Here is a 15,417-nt window from a genome sequence, read left to right on the forward strand (position 1 = left end):
ACACAGTCATAGTGGGGGACTTTAACACCTCACTTACACCAATGGACAGATCATCCAAAATGAAAATAAATAAGGAAACAGATGCTTTAAATGACACAATAGACCAGATAGGTTTAATTGATATTTAAAGGACATTCCATCCACAAACAGCAGATTACACTTTCTTCTCAAGTGTGCATGGAACATTCTCCAGGATAGATCACATCTTGGGTCACAAATCAAGCCTCAGTAAATTAAAGAAAATTGAAATCAATCAAATCATATCATATCTTTTCTGACCTCAATGCTATGAGATTAGAAATGAATTACAGGGGAAAAAACATAAAAGACGCAAAGACATGGAGGCTAAACACTACGTTACTAAATAACCAAGAGATCACTGAAGAAATCAAAGAGGAAATAAAAAATACCTAGAGGCAATGACAATGAAAACATGACAATCCAAAACCTATGGGATGCAGCAAAAGCAGTTCTAAGGTTGAAGTTTATAGCTATACAAACCTACCTCAAGAAACAAGAAAAATCTCAGATAGATAATCTAACCTTACACTTAAAGCAACTAAAGAAAGAAGAACAGACAAAACCCAAACTTAGCGGAAGGAAAGAAATCATAAAGATCAGAGCAGAAATAAATGCAGTAGAAATAAAGAAAACAATAGCAAAGGTCAATAAAACTAAACGCTTGTTCTTTGAGAAGATAAACAAAATTGATAAACCATTAGCCAGACTCATCAAGAAAAAGAGGGAGAGGACTCAAATCAATAAAATTAGAAATGAAAAAGGAGAAGTTACAACAGACACTGCAGAAATACAAAGCATCCTAAGAGACTACTACAAGCAACTCTATGTCAATAAAATGGACAACCTGGAAGAAATGGACAAATTCTTAGAAAGGTATAACCTTCCAAGACTGAACCAGGAAGAAATAGAAAATATGAATAGACCAATCACAAGTAATGAAATTGAAACTGTGATTAAAAATCTTCCAACAAACAAAAGTCCAGGACCAGATGGGTTCACAGGTGAATTCTATCAAACATTTAGAGAAGAGCTAACACCTATCCTTCTCAAAGTCGTCCAAAAAACTGTGGAGGAAGGAACACTCCCAAACTCATTCTATGAGACCACCATCACCCTGATACCAAAACCAAAGATACTACAAAAAAAGAAAATTACAGACCAATATCACTGATGAATATAGATGCAAGAATCCTCAACAAAATACTACAAACAGAATCCAACAACACATTAAAAGCATCATACATCATGATCAAGGGGAATTTATCCCAGGGATGCAAGGATTCTTCAATATATGCAAATCTGTCAAGGTGATACACCATTTTAACAAATTGAAGACTAAAAACCATATGATCATCTCCACAGATGCAGAAAAAGGTTTTCACAAAATTCAACACCTGTTTATGATAAAAGCTCTCCAGAAAGTGGGCATAGAGGGAACCTACCTCAACATAATAAAGGCCATATATGACAAACCCACAGCAAACATCATTCTCAATGGTGAAAAACTGAAAGCATTTCCTCTAAGATCAGGAACAAGGCAAGGATGTCCACTCTCACCACTATTATTCAACATTGTTTTGGAAGTCCTAGCTATGGCAGTCAGAGAAGAAAAAGAAATAAAAGGAATACAGATTAGGAAAGAAGAAATAAAACTGTCTCTATTTGCAGATGACATGATACTATACATAGAGAATCCTAAAGATGCCACCAGAAAACTACTAGAGCTAATCAATGAATTTGGTAAAGTTGCAGGATACAAAATTAATGCACAGAAATCTCTTGCATTCCTATACACTAATGATGAAAAATCTGAAAGAGAAATTAAGGAAACACTCCCATTTACCATTGCAACAAAAAGAATATAATACCTAGGAATAAACCTACCTAGGGAGACAAAAGACCTGTACGTAGAAAACTATAAGACACTTTTGAAAGAAATTAAAGATGATACCAAGAGATGGAGAGATATACCATGTTCTTGGATTGGAAGAATCAATATTGTGAAAATGACTATACTACCCAAAGCAATCTACAGATTCAATGCAATCCCTACCAAATTACCAATGGCATTTTTTACAGAACTAGAACAAAAAACCTTAAAATTTGTATGGAGACACAAAAGACCCTGAATAGCCAAAGCAGTCTTGAGGGAAAAACACGGAGCTGGAGGAATCAGACTCCCTGACTTCAGACTATACTACAAAGCTACAGTAATCAAGACAATATGGTACTGGTGCAAAAACAGAAACAGATCAATGGAACAAGATAGAAAGCCCAGAGGTAAACCCACACACCTATGGTCAACTAATCTATGACAAAGGAGGCAAGGATATACAATGGAGAAAAGAGAGTCTCTTCAATAAGTGGTGCTGGGAAAACTGGACAACTACATGTAAAAGAATGAAATTAGAACACTCCCTAACACCATACACAAAAATAAACTCAAAATGGATTTGAGACCTAAATGTAAGACTGGACACTATAAAACTCTTAGAGGAAAACGTAGGAAGAACGCTCTTTGACATAAATCACAGTAAGATCTTTTTTGATTGACCTCCTAGAGTAATGGAAATAAAAGCAAATATAAAGAAATGGGACCTAATGAAACTTCAAAGCTTTTGCACAGAAAGGAAACCATAAACAAGATGAAAAGACAACCCTCACAATGGGAGAAAATATTTGCATACGAATCAGCAGGCAAAGGATTAATCTCCAAAATATATAGACAGCTCATGTAGCTCAATATTAAAAAAACAAACAACCCAATCCAAAAATGGGTAGAAGACCTAAATAGACATTTCTCCAAAGAAGACATACAGATGGCCAAGAAGCACATGAGAAACTGCTCAACATCACTAATTATTAGAGAAATGCAAATCAAAACTACAATGAGGTATCAGCTCACACCAGTTAGAATGGGCTTCATCAGAAAATCTACAAACAACAAATGCTGGAGAGGGTGTGGACAAAAGGGAACCCTCTTGCACTGTTGGTGGGAATGTAAATTGATACAGCCATTATGGAGAACAGTATGGAGGTTCCTTAAAAAACTAAACATAGAATTACCATATGATCTAGCAATCCCATTACTGGACATATACCCAGAGAAAACTACAGTTCAAAAAGACACATGCACCCCAATGTTCATTGCAGCAGTATTTACAATAGTCTGGTCATGGAAGCAACTTAAATGCCCCTCAACAGATGAATGGTTAAAGAAGATGTGGCACATATACACGATGGAATATTACTCAGCCATAAAAAGGAACGAAATTGGGTCATTTGTTGAGATGTGGATGGATCTAGAGACTGTCATGCAGAGTGAAGTAAGTCAGAAAGAGAAAAACAAATATCGTATATTAACGCATATATGTGGAACCTAGAAAAATGGTACAGATGAACCGTTCTTCAGGGCAGAAATTGCGACACAGATGTAGAGAACAAACGTATGGACGCCAAGGGGGGAAAGCAGCTGGGGGTGGGGGTGGGGGTGTGATGAATTGAATGATTGGGATTGACATGTATACACTGATGTGTATAAAATAGATGACTAATAAGAAAAAAACCAAAACAAACCAAAAAAACCCCTATTTTCTAGCAACAAGTTAAAGACAGCTCCACTTACATTAATCTACAGAACCGTCCATATGCCAGTGTGAGGCTGCTATTCCAATACCAGCACAGCTAGTCTGCCTTTCCACAAGTGGTATTTTGGTAAAAATGTCAAAGACAGGACAGGTCGTGGGTTTCTCCCCAAGAACTTCATCCCGTCATCCCTCTCCTTCCCTCCCCAACACGATCCCCAGCTCATGCAAAAATAAATAAATGAAGATTGCAGTAGTAGCATCAGCGTGCACTGCCAGTCCACCTGGGGGCCTTAATTGCTGCCTTCTCCTCCGGTGTTGTCTTGCTGATCACTTGTCCAGAGTGTTAGGTTGTTGTGAGGAGCTGCATGATGAGCGTGGAGTCCCTGTAGGAATCTCCACTGAGAGTGTCAAGCTTGGCAAAGGCGCCATTGAAAGTGGTCTTGGCCAAGTGGCAGGTTGCTCTGTGGCATTCCGGATCTCATAGTAGAAAATGCAGTAGTTAAGGGCCAGGCCTAATCTAATGGGGTGAGTGGGCTGCGTGTGCCCTTTGCTGACCTCATGGGCTTCGCTACATGTCTTCTCAGATGACTCCTCGAAGGATCGCCCTCTTCTCTCCAGTGGTGACTTTGGCCAGGTAGTGTAATAGTCCCCTTTCATATTCAGGTAGAACACTTTGCTCTCATACTGGCTGTCCTGGCAATTCTTTTTTTTTTTTTAATTATTTATTTATTTATTTTTGCTGTGTTGGGTCTTCGTTTCTGTGCGAGGGCTTTCTCTAGTTGTGGCAAGTGGGGGCCACTCTTCACCACGGTGCGTGGGCCTCTCACTATCGCGGCCTCTCTTGTTGCGGAGCACAGGCTCCAGACACGCAGGCTCAGCAGTTGTGGCTCACGGGCCTAGTTGCTCCGCGGCATGTGGGATTTTCCCAGACCAGGGCTCGAACCCGTGTCCCCTGCATTGGCAGGCAGATTCTCAACCACTGCGCCACCAGGGAAGCCCTGTCCTGGCAATTCTTTTTTTTTTTTTTTTTTTTTTTTTTTTTTTTTTCCGGTATGCGGGCCTCTCACTGTTGTGGCCTCCCCCGTTGCGGAGCACAGGCTCCGGACGCGCAGGCTCAGCAGCCATGGCTCACGGGCCCAGCCGCTCCGCGGCATATGGGATCCTCCCAGACCGGGGCACGAACCCGTATCCCCTGCATCGGCAGGCGGACTCTCAACCACTTGCGCCACCAGGGAGGCCCTGTCCTGGCAATTCTTGATCGGGTATTTATCCAGCAGGCTCAGCTCATCCTGACACACCACCTTCCAGCTCCTTCTCTATTTTTTCACAGTAAGCACGCACCATGTCTACCTTCTCGTTACCCTCTGCAGATATCTTCTGCTCAGCGCTACTAATGACCCTCCAGGAAGAACGGCGTGCCCCAGCTACACTCTTGTAGGCCACAGAGAGAAGGTTTCCTTCTTCACTAGACACTGGCTCCTTCAGCTCTGTCACGTTCTTTGTGGCCGCGGCCCTGTAGTCCTAGCACTCCGCCTGCTCCACCAGCTGGGCTTCTGCACCAGTTGCTCATGGTCCACCAGCTTCACGGGCTGTTTCGGGCCGGGCGAGGAGACCGGGGCGGCCTGGAGCCCGGGTGCCGGAGGGACCAACCCAGGCTGCAGCTAGAGTTGCGACCCTGGGACCGGGCGCGAGGCATCTGCCAGGTCTTTCTTATTCTCTGGGGGTCTCCCCTGCACCCAGCACAGAGCTGGGCACACAGTGGGTGTTCCCTTAATGATATCAAATGAATCTGTGGATTCATTAATGAGCAAAATGGCCTGGCATGGTGGCTTCAGTCTTGGGGGAGGGTCGTGGGCGTGTGTGTGACACTTTAATGGACTGGGGGCGGGGAGAGGATGACTTAAGAAGAGACAGGGGAGGCAAGGGCCTCAGAACTGGGAGTGGGGGTGGTCAAGGAGTTGAAGGGGTGGGGAGGCAGGCCTGGACTCAGAGAGACTTGGTGGCGGCCTTCAAACGTCTGAAGTGCTGCCCTGGAGGAGGGATTTGGGGGCTGATCGGGCATGATGAGAAGCCAGGACTCATTAAATATAAGGAAATCTGTCTAACAGTTTGTACTGTCAAACACCAGCACAAAGGTAGTGAGTTCCCCATCACTAGAAGGGCTCAGCCAGGGCTGGGCAGTGCTTGGTGGGGCTACTGTAGAGTGTAGGGTCTCAAACTTTTTTCTTCCAAACTACAACCCATATAAAAGTCTAGTTCATGCTGTAGTCCTCCTCTACACATGCACAGAGTGCTGACCCACTCTGTTCGCATGAGACCTTACTGCCTGGTGCTCAGCACAAGCCTAGGGAATGCATCACACTAGTTGGCCCCAAGGCCCTGTCAGGTCTGGGACTCTGTGGCTGTCTTCTCAAGGAATTCAAACTCTTGTTAATAGTCAGATGAGAAAAACTCATTTAGGAAGGTAAATCTTCGTTTTAGAAACTCACAAAACATTTACTGTTTTCTTATAAAAGAGTGCTTAGTGTTGAATATACCAAAAAGCAAAAAGAATGAACGTCACCAACCACTCAGAGAATGCCAATGTTAATATTTGGGTATATTTTATTCCAGGTCTTTTTTTTTTTCTCGTTGTATATAGCTCTTTAAAAAACTTTTGCAATAACATGGCATAAACGGTTTTGTGAACGTTTTACTGCACACTGTTTTACTGTTTTCCCTGATTGCTGTATATTCTTCCACAAGATTATTATTATTATTATTATTATTTTTTGCTGTACGCGGGCCTCTCACTGCTGTGGCCTCTCCCGTTGCGGAGCACAGGCTCCGGACACACAGGCTCCACGGCCATGGCTCGCGGGCCCAGCCGCTCCGCGGCATGTGGGATCTTCCGGGATAGGGGCACGAACCCGTGTCCCCTGCATCGGCAGGCGGACTCTCAACCACTGCGCCACCATGGAAGCCCCACAAGATTATTTTTAATGAATGCATTATATTTCATTGTACTAATGCATCATAAGATCTTAACCAAATTCTAGTTGTCATCAATTAGGCAATTTCCAGTTTTTGCTATGTACGTATGTCTTAGTATAATTGGCCTGTAATTTCATTTGGATAAATTCCTAGAAGTGAATTTTGAAGAATAGAAGTAAAATCTTAAGACTTTCATTATATATTAACAACTTACTTTCCAGAAATATACGAATTTATAATCCCAAGAGCAATTATGAATGTGAGCTTCTCCATATGTTCATCAATCCTGGCTATTATCATTTATTTGAGATCTTTACAAATGTGATATTTTTAAAAAAATGGTATCTTGTTTTGATTTTACATCTCTCTAAATACTAGTGGGATTGAAAACCTCTGTGTTTTTCTTTGTTTATTCATGTCCTTTGCTCCCATCTTTATTTTATTTTAAAGTATTATTATTACTTTGTAATAATAATATATGATATTTAATATATAAATAGTTAATATATATATCTATAAACATAAATATTATGTTTATATATTAAGGATATTTTGCAAATATGTTGCAAGTATTTTTCTTTAGTTATTTAAAATTGCTTTTCAAGTTGACTTATGCTTTTTGTTTTACATACAGGGTTAACCTTCTTTTAAAATGTTGCCAAATGTATTTGAAATGTTTGGACTTCTCATGTGATTCTTCTTTCTTCACTGCCCCGTCTGCGTCTTCCCTCCCCACCATGCACACTACAGATGTAGATAAGCAAGTACTCTTTATGGTTGGCGAGGGTTAGCTCATTTTCCAATCTCATTTTTTTCCCCGCCACTCTCCAGGTCACAGTCAGGTTATGACCATATAGTTAAACAGAAGGGTCGTGGGAGAAAAAGCAACTGTGGATATTCTATGTTCTAGATTACTCATCCCTATAATCCCAAACTGCAGCCATGCTGGGGATTCAGGCCCCACTCTCCTTCCTGGGCACAAAGCCCTGTCACCCTGATCCTGCTCCACATGGGACAGGTTGGGGGACAGATGCACTCCTGCTGGTGTCCTCACCCCGTCCCTGATGGGTTTGTCGGGAAGATTCCAGGGTGGAAAGGCCTTTGAAGCCCTGCCTCTTGGGCCAGGCACAGCCATTCCTGTCTGGGATCGGGCCTCTTACAAGCCCCCAACCTCCATCTGCCTTTCCAGCCCTGACCGCTCCACCAGCACACTCTCTTTCAAACTACAGGTGCTTTCACCGTTGGAGGAGGTTAAGTAGCAAGAGTGAAAAGCTGTGGAGAGAGACAGACTTGTGTTCTAACTCTGGCTCTGGCCCCTGTCAGCTGCAAAATCCTGGACAAGTTACTTAACCTCTGAGTTACTCAGAGACAGTTAGTTATCTGCATGCAAGTAATTTATTTACATATAAGAGACAGGACAGCAAATAGGCTGTTGGTAATGAACAAAAGCAAAACAGGATTTTTAAAAGATGGGAGAGGAAAAAATTTCTGGGAACTTTGATTTTGTTTTTATATTTTCTTTGTCAGTTGATAAGTGGGTGGCTGGGTGAGAGGCCCATTTAGGCAATCAGCCCTGAGCAGGCTGGCTGGGCCTTGGAAGGCAGCAGTTTTCATTGTTTACGGATTCTCTGGGAAGCTTGAGAGTTTAGCATGTGGTATACAGGAGGGCAGACTCTGTGAGGTCCGCCATGCCCCTCATGTAGGCTGAGTCCTCACCACTCCCTCATGGGAATCCCTCCCAGTAACCACCTCCCGGGTTAGAACTGTGAAGGCTTTATGGGTAAATACCTGTAAGCGTTAAAACAGGACAGTCGGGTCTGCTATAATGCTTGTCTCAGAAACACTAATTTGTTCCAGTGCAATTGATATATGAGGGAACAATTTGAACCTACTGCAAATTTCACATTTGCTGATGAATGATTTCATCTTCAGGAAACACTAGGTGAAAGCAGAAATCTGCACCCAGATGAACCAAGCCGCCTAGGAATACAAAAAACACACATGGCCACACCCCAGACATCTCCAGCTACCTCAGTTCACCATATCCTTCCATATCTGGTATCGCATAACTGATACCCTCGACCGTCCACCATAATACACAGCCACCCATGTCCAGGAGCCAACATCCCTTCCAACACCCACATCCAGAAGCCAGCTTCAGGTCTTTCTTGAGGTAAAGTGCCATACTTATTATAGTCCTGATGAAATTCTTAACCATTCAATGTGTAAAACCATGATACCGTTTTAACTAGGTGTATTTTTTTTTTTTTTTTTTTTCTGTGCGCGGGCCTCTCACTGTCGTGGCCTCTCCCGTTGCGGAGCACAGGCTCCAGACGCGCAGGCTCAGCGGCCATGGCTCACGGTCCCAGCCGCTCCGCGGCATGTGGGATCTTCCCGGACCGGGGCACGAACCCGTGTCCCCTGCATCGGAAGGCGGACTCTCAACCACTGCGCTACCAGGGAAGACCAAATAGGTGTATTTTTTACGTGTCATTGACAAAGTTTTTGAGTGTTGTGCCCCAACCTCATTTTCCCCATAAGCCCTGTGATTTTTATTCCACAATTTTGCAGAGCGCTGTGAATTTTAGTAACACGTGCAGTACTATAGCCAGGACCAGCTACATAATATGTGGGGTCCAATGCAAAATGAAAATGTGGGCCCCCTTATAAATAAAAACTAAGAATTTCAAGATGATGGCAGCAGAGCATTAAACCAAGCTTGGTGCCCTCCTAAGCCTGAGGTCCTGTCTGCCTGCACAGAGACACACCCATGAAGCCAGCTCTGGTTGTAATAGAACTGACTATGCTAGCACATAGTAAGTACTAGATAAATGTTAGTTGTCATTCCTATTGTGGTTTCTTTAATGTTTAAGCTATTTTCACACTGTAAAGCAGAAATTCTATAAAGACCCAGTCACTTATTTATCCATTTGACAAACATTTATTGAGAATCATCAGGGGTCAGGCACTGTGCTGGGCACGGAGACCTGGAGGAAGGGCGTACATGGCACTTGAATGAGTCACCCTAGTAAACCCAAGGTAGGGGAAAGAGCCAACAAGCTGGGCCAGCTGGACTTTGGTTTCCCTGGTGTCGGATGTTCGGAGACAATTCCCCTTTGGTCTCTCCTGTTTCTGCAAGTCTCGGGAGCAGAGGTACTGACAGCCTTTTGTTCTCCACTATCTTTTCAAGGATGTTTATAAAGTGTGAACAGCCTTGGAAAACAGAGATAGTGTCTCCTTCTGGGACAGAAGGCTAATTTGTCTGCCATCCAATATAATAAAGAGAACGTGTACCTTGGGGGAAAGGTTGGGCAGGTTTTCTTGCAGCCCCTTAAAAAGATGGGTGTTTTCTAAGGTCAGGGGTCCTCAGCTATGATACAAACCCATTGTGTCCCAGCATCCACTTGGTCCTACCTCTGCACTGCCCAGTGGGACTTTGGGGGCAAGGGAAGCCAATGTGAACATGAAGTTCAGGCTACTTGCTGCTCCTTGAGTGATAAAGCCCTTTGTCTCTGTCTTCTACCTGAATCCATGAAACTGTGCGGGTCAGTCCAGGAGAGACCAGGAGGAGAGGCCAGGCTGGGGCACTGGGCACTTGGGAAACACCTGACTGAGCAGGATGGCAGGCAGGGAACCTAAGGTTTGCCTGGGAAAGAGCCTCAGCAAAGGCCTGATGAATTAGCTTCATTCAATCCTGAGGCACTGTGAGGACCAGCCAGGCAGAGTTGGAAATGGAAAAGACAGCTGCAGGGAGAAGGGACCCAGGGCAGGAATCCCTGGGGGCAACTTGAGGGAGGGCCTCCTCCTTAGCAAGCAGTTGTAGGCCACCTGGAAGCTTGGTCACAGCTTCATGATTGGGGGTGGGAGATGGTGGCAAAGCCAGTGAGGAAGGGTCTGAGGTCTCAAAGAATCTTTGGGCACCAGAGAGAAGCCGGGAGCCTCTGGCCAATGCTGTTCCTGTAGAAAGCCCCTCTTCCCAGAGATGACGACTTTCACACCCTTGTTCCCACCTACCTTCCCTCTCTCCTTCCCCTCCACGAACTCAAAGTCCTCCATCCCAGGTAGAAAACAGAAACACCCACCCAAGGAAACCCCCAAACACAGGTGCCTTCTGCACGAAGTCCCCCTCCTAACCCTTGCCTCCCAACAGAGCAAGCTGGGAGATGTTGCTCCTTGCAAAGCAGGCTCCTGGGATGCTCCTCAGGCCCTTCTCTGCAATTTCCCTCCTTTCTGAGGCTTCCCTCACTCAGGACAGTCATTCTGGATTCCAGTCAGGTACCCAAAGGATTTCACCTACATTCCAGGAAATTTGGGTGAGTCAGCTGTGAGTACTTCCCATGTTTCTCATAGTGCCATGCAAGCTGGCAACACCAAACTGCTAACACCTTGTAGGAGCCCTGGTTTCACTGCCTCGTTTACTCTTATTACCACTCCTTCCACCCCCACACCTGGGCTGCATCCGCAGGGGCTGGACTCCTGATCTGCCTCAGTCAGAACGACCATCTTCCTGTGTTCTGGGGACTCTGCCCACAGCAGCCCTTTCCCGTGGTTCGGTAGTTCAGGGTCTGGCCTGGATGCCTGAATCAAACCTGTCAATTTGCTCAACTCTCCCCTTCTGGCCTCCACATTTTCTCCTTGCCTTCCTCACCCGCTGTACTCATCTGATGAAAGGCTGTACTTTAGGTCCTGAGAAAGGAACAAGAAGTCATTGTTTTGTCTTGTTTTGTTTTTTTTGCTGTACGCGGGCCTCTCACTGTTGTGGCCTCTCCTGCTGCGAAGCACAGGCTCCAGACACACAGGCTCAGCGGCCATGGCTCACGGGCCCAGCCGCTCCACGGCATGTGGGATCTTCCCGGACTGGGGCACGAAACCGTGTCCCCTGCATCGGCAGGCGGGCTCTCAACCACTGCGTCACCAGGGAAGCCCCATCATTGTTTTTTTGTTTGTTTGTTTTTAATGCGTTTGTCATTTATACAGAAACGCAGATTCACGGATATGGATAAAAGCACCAGTGAATTTTGATTTTGCTTCTCATTCTTGCCGAGGGCTGATGGGGAAGGAAGGAGAGGCTCTGACCAAAGAATAAGGGTTTGGGTTTCACGTTCTTCATTTTTTTTTTTCCTTTGCTTCCAGTTTATTTTGACATCTGTAGTGACAAGAGGCATAAAATGGGTTTTAATTAAATACCATACAGCAATTGGAAAGAAACAACTCCCTTAATTGTTTTACTGGTAGAAAACCCTCTGGTCAAAAATCTCACCTAAACTCAGACACATATATCTGTTGTCACCTTGATATCTTCACTTGAGTATCTCATCGGTACCTCCTACCTCAATACATCCCCAAACTCGAATGAATGACTGTAGGTCTGATTTGCCAGGTACAGGCTCAGTTTATGTTGTTGTCCCAGTTGCTCCAATGGTGCCTCCTTTCATTTTCAAATGTGTGCTGCTCGGGACAGAAATCATGTGGTCACCCTACCGAAGAGACTCATGTCTTCCCCTCCTGTAACCTCCCTCCATGCCTCCAACTTACTACTCCACTGATGTTCCCTTTCTCAGTTACTGGCACCATCCTCCTTCCTGTGGCTCAAAGTGGAGCAGAAGAATGACCCTCTTCCATCAAGCCTTGTGGGTTCTATCTCTGAAACCTTTCTCCAACCAAGCATTTCTCCACCTCCCTGCCACTTACTTCTCCATACACCATCATCTCTTGCCTGGGCTATTCTATGAGGCCTCCTCTCTCATCTAGTCTCGCTCTTTCACAAGTTGATTTCCACCTTTTTTGAACCAAAAGTCGGATCACGTCACCCCTGCTTAAATCCCTGCAATGGTCTCTCATTGCCCTTGGATGAGGAGTGCCAAAAGGAGCAGCCTTTTGTGATAGGCCCTAGTGTGATAGCCTAGTGTGATAGGCCCAACAAACCATGAGTTTCATGTTCTTAATCCTTTAGGCAAAGTACGGTGATCTTTACTCCGATGGCATGGGATGGGCTGGTGGTGGGGGGCATCTGAAAGCCAGGTCCTTGCAGGCGTGTGCCTGCTCTTGGCAGAGGGGCAAACTAACCAAGGGCGGTGGCCTGACTATCTCAAAGGGACCAGGGGTCTGGGGTTTGGCTGCCCAGGGCTGTTAAAAGCGATCAGACATTCAGGGGCTCTCCAGGCAATAACAGTCATGAAACCTTTCAAAGCATTTTTAGAAAGCCAATCTCACACTAAATTAGGCTAATATGATAAGTATAAATTATAGATACTAGTATATCACATATCACAATAATTTAATAATTATACAATATATATTATTTATTATAAGATATTGGAGCCTACATTTGAAGTCCCGGCGTACAGGTTGCATCCAGGGCCTGCAGGCTTTCACTAGTCTGTGAGATAGTCTAGTGTCAGAATAAGAAAAAAGCCCTCAAAAATATCCTTCCAGGACTGGCCTCTTCCCTGCCCTTGCAGAGTGGTGTGTGTGTGTGTGTGTGTGTGTGTGTGTGTGCGCGCGCGCGCGCGGGGCAGCAGTTGGGGACGGGGAGTGGGCTGACCAGCCCAGCTGTGGAATGTCTGACGACAGGGTGGGGTGGCTTATTTTTAAATACGTTGTCCTGTCCTTTACCCCTTGCCCACCCTTATTTTCTTCTCCACGTTGAGAAGGAAACCAGGAAGTGTGACACCTTCACTCAGCTGTAGTAAGCCCACATTGGAGAGAGAGTGCAAGGCTGAAATCGTGGTGGGGGAGGGGGGCAGGTGCGGTCAGCTCCCGCTAGGCCCTGCTCTCCTGCTGTCTCCACTTCCCTGGGCAGTGGAGGGTGGTCTCGGCATGGCAGGAGGCCTCCAGGCTGGGGGCTCCTGGGTCTGCTGCCTGCCCAGCTTCCCCCCTCCCCTGGGAAGTTAGATGAGGTGATTAGTCCTGCCCATTTCCCTGGGTCACCCAGCCTGGCTTGTGGCTCAGGGGTGATGAGGGCAGGAGTTTGGGGATTTCCAGGGCCAGCCTGGGAGGAAGTGGGCTCACCTGCCGGGCTTCCCTGCGGAAGCCATCTGTCCTCTACCGTAAGGACCCACACGTACCCTTTGCAAGCTTTCTTCAAAGAGGTTTTATTGGGCTGGATGAGTGTCCCCCCAAACTCATGTCGCCTCAGAATGTGACCGTGTTTGCAAATACAGTCTTCACAGATGTCATCAACTAAGCTAAACTGAGGTCATACTGGATTAGTGTGGGCAGTACTCCAATGACTTTTGTCCTTATAAGAAGAGAAAAGAGACAGAGGCACACAGCGGGAAGATGGCCATGTGGTGACGGAGGCAGAGACTGGAGTGATGCACCTGCAAGCCAAGAAATGCCAAGGATGCCGTCAACCACCAGACGGTAGAGAAGGCAAGGAAGGAGTTTTCCCCGGAGCCTTTGGAGGGAGTGTGCTTTTGCCAACAACTTGATTTAGGATTTCCAGCCTCCAGAGCTGGGAGAGAATACATTTCTGTTGTTTTAAGCCACCAAGTTTGTGGTACTTTGTTATGGCAGCCCTAGGAAACTAATACGAGAGAGATCCTCTTGGACTGCCCTCAGTGAGTCTGTTCCATTGCTCAACATACACCCAGACCTCAGGACCGCAAATCCAGAGGGCCCGTCAGTAACTGCCCCTCCCCCCATGTCTAGATCCCTCTAGATTGTGACCCTGTGACGGCAGGGGCTATATCTTATTCATCTCAGCATCCCCTGTGCTGGGCACAGTGCCTGGCACACAGGTTCACAGAATAACAGGGCTGTTGGAGTGCCAGGCTCACCCTGAGTTTTGTTGCCTCTGCTGTACCCTGGGGAGCAGGGCTTGCTGGGACTCCCTGGCTCTGCTTCCCTTTCCTCCCCTTGGCCGACCCCTCCAGCTTCAGCTAGTTCCTCTCCCCAGGGAGCTGGGGAGAAGGAGAGGACATCACTTCCCAGCTAGGTTTTGCTCCAGGACTATTTCCATTTTCTTCTTCTCTGATCCTCTGGTTAAATGCCCCCACCCCATCCTCTTTCAAATTCCTTCTGGATTACTTTCTCTAGAATATCACCTGGGCTATGTATCAAGTCTCAGTTCTTCAAATGAGAGTCCTGGCAGCTGGTCCTGGATCAGGGCTGGGAGCTCACCCAGGAAGGCATCCTTGAGGGACTCCACCTGTTTCCCAGTCCACCTGCAAAGTCCTTAATCCACCCATCATTTTAGCTCACCTGACTAATGATCTCATTTTACTGTTGGTTTTGCCTCTACTGTTAGACTGTCAGCATTAGACCCCAAGTGTCTGAGAATATGCTCACACCCTGTAGACTTAGCTAATTCATGTTCATTGACTTCCTGCTGTAGGAGAAGGAAGATCAGAGCAGTGTAGCAAAACATACCAGTTCTGATTCTAGCTTAAGGAAATGAGCTTAAATAGGAAATCATCTCTGCACTACTTGTAATAGGGACAAGTAAATAGCCCATGTCCAACTTAATTAAATAAATTATATGGCAGTCCACTCAATGGAACATTATGCTGACTTTAAAAATGTGTGCGTGAAGTGTTTCATAACAACGAGAGGAAATGTTTAGGTTTAAAGTTATGTGGTAACAAAAGACCTGTATGCAGAAAATTATAAGACACTGATGAAAGAAATTAAAGATGATACAAATAGATGGAGAGATATACCATGCTACTGGATTGGAAGAATCAATATTGTGAAAATGCCTCTACTACCCAAAGCAATCTACAGATTCAATGCAATCCCTATCAAACTACCACTGGCATTTTTCACAGAACTAGAACAAAAATTTTCAAAATTTGTTTGGAAAAACAAAAGACCCCAAATAGCCCAAGCAATC

General features: G+C 45.3%; 1 pseudogene; it reads right to left on the reverse strand.

Moving 5' to 3' along the window:
• Nucleotides 1-3,898: 3,898 nt before the first annotated feature.
• LOC132490526 (14-3-3 protein gamma-like) lies at nt 3,899-10,637 on the reverse strand (annotated as a pseudogene).
• Nucleotides 10,638-15,417: the final 4,780 nt, after the last annotated feature.

Source organism: Mesoplodon densirostris, chromosome 5 (genome assembly GCF_025265405.1).
Source record: "Mesoplodon densirostris isolate mMesDen1 chromosome 5, mMesDen1 primary haplotype, whole genome shotgun sequence".
In the NCBI taxonomy this organism is placed as follows: domain Eukaryota; kingdom Metazoa; phylum Chordata; class Mammalia; order Artiodactyla; family Ziphiidae; genus Mesoplodon; species Mesoplodon densirostris.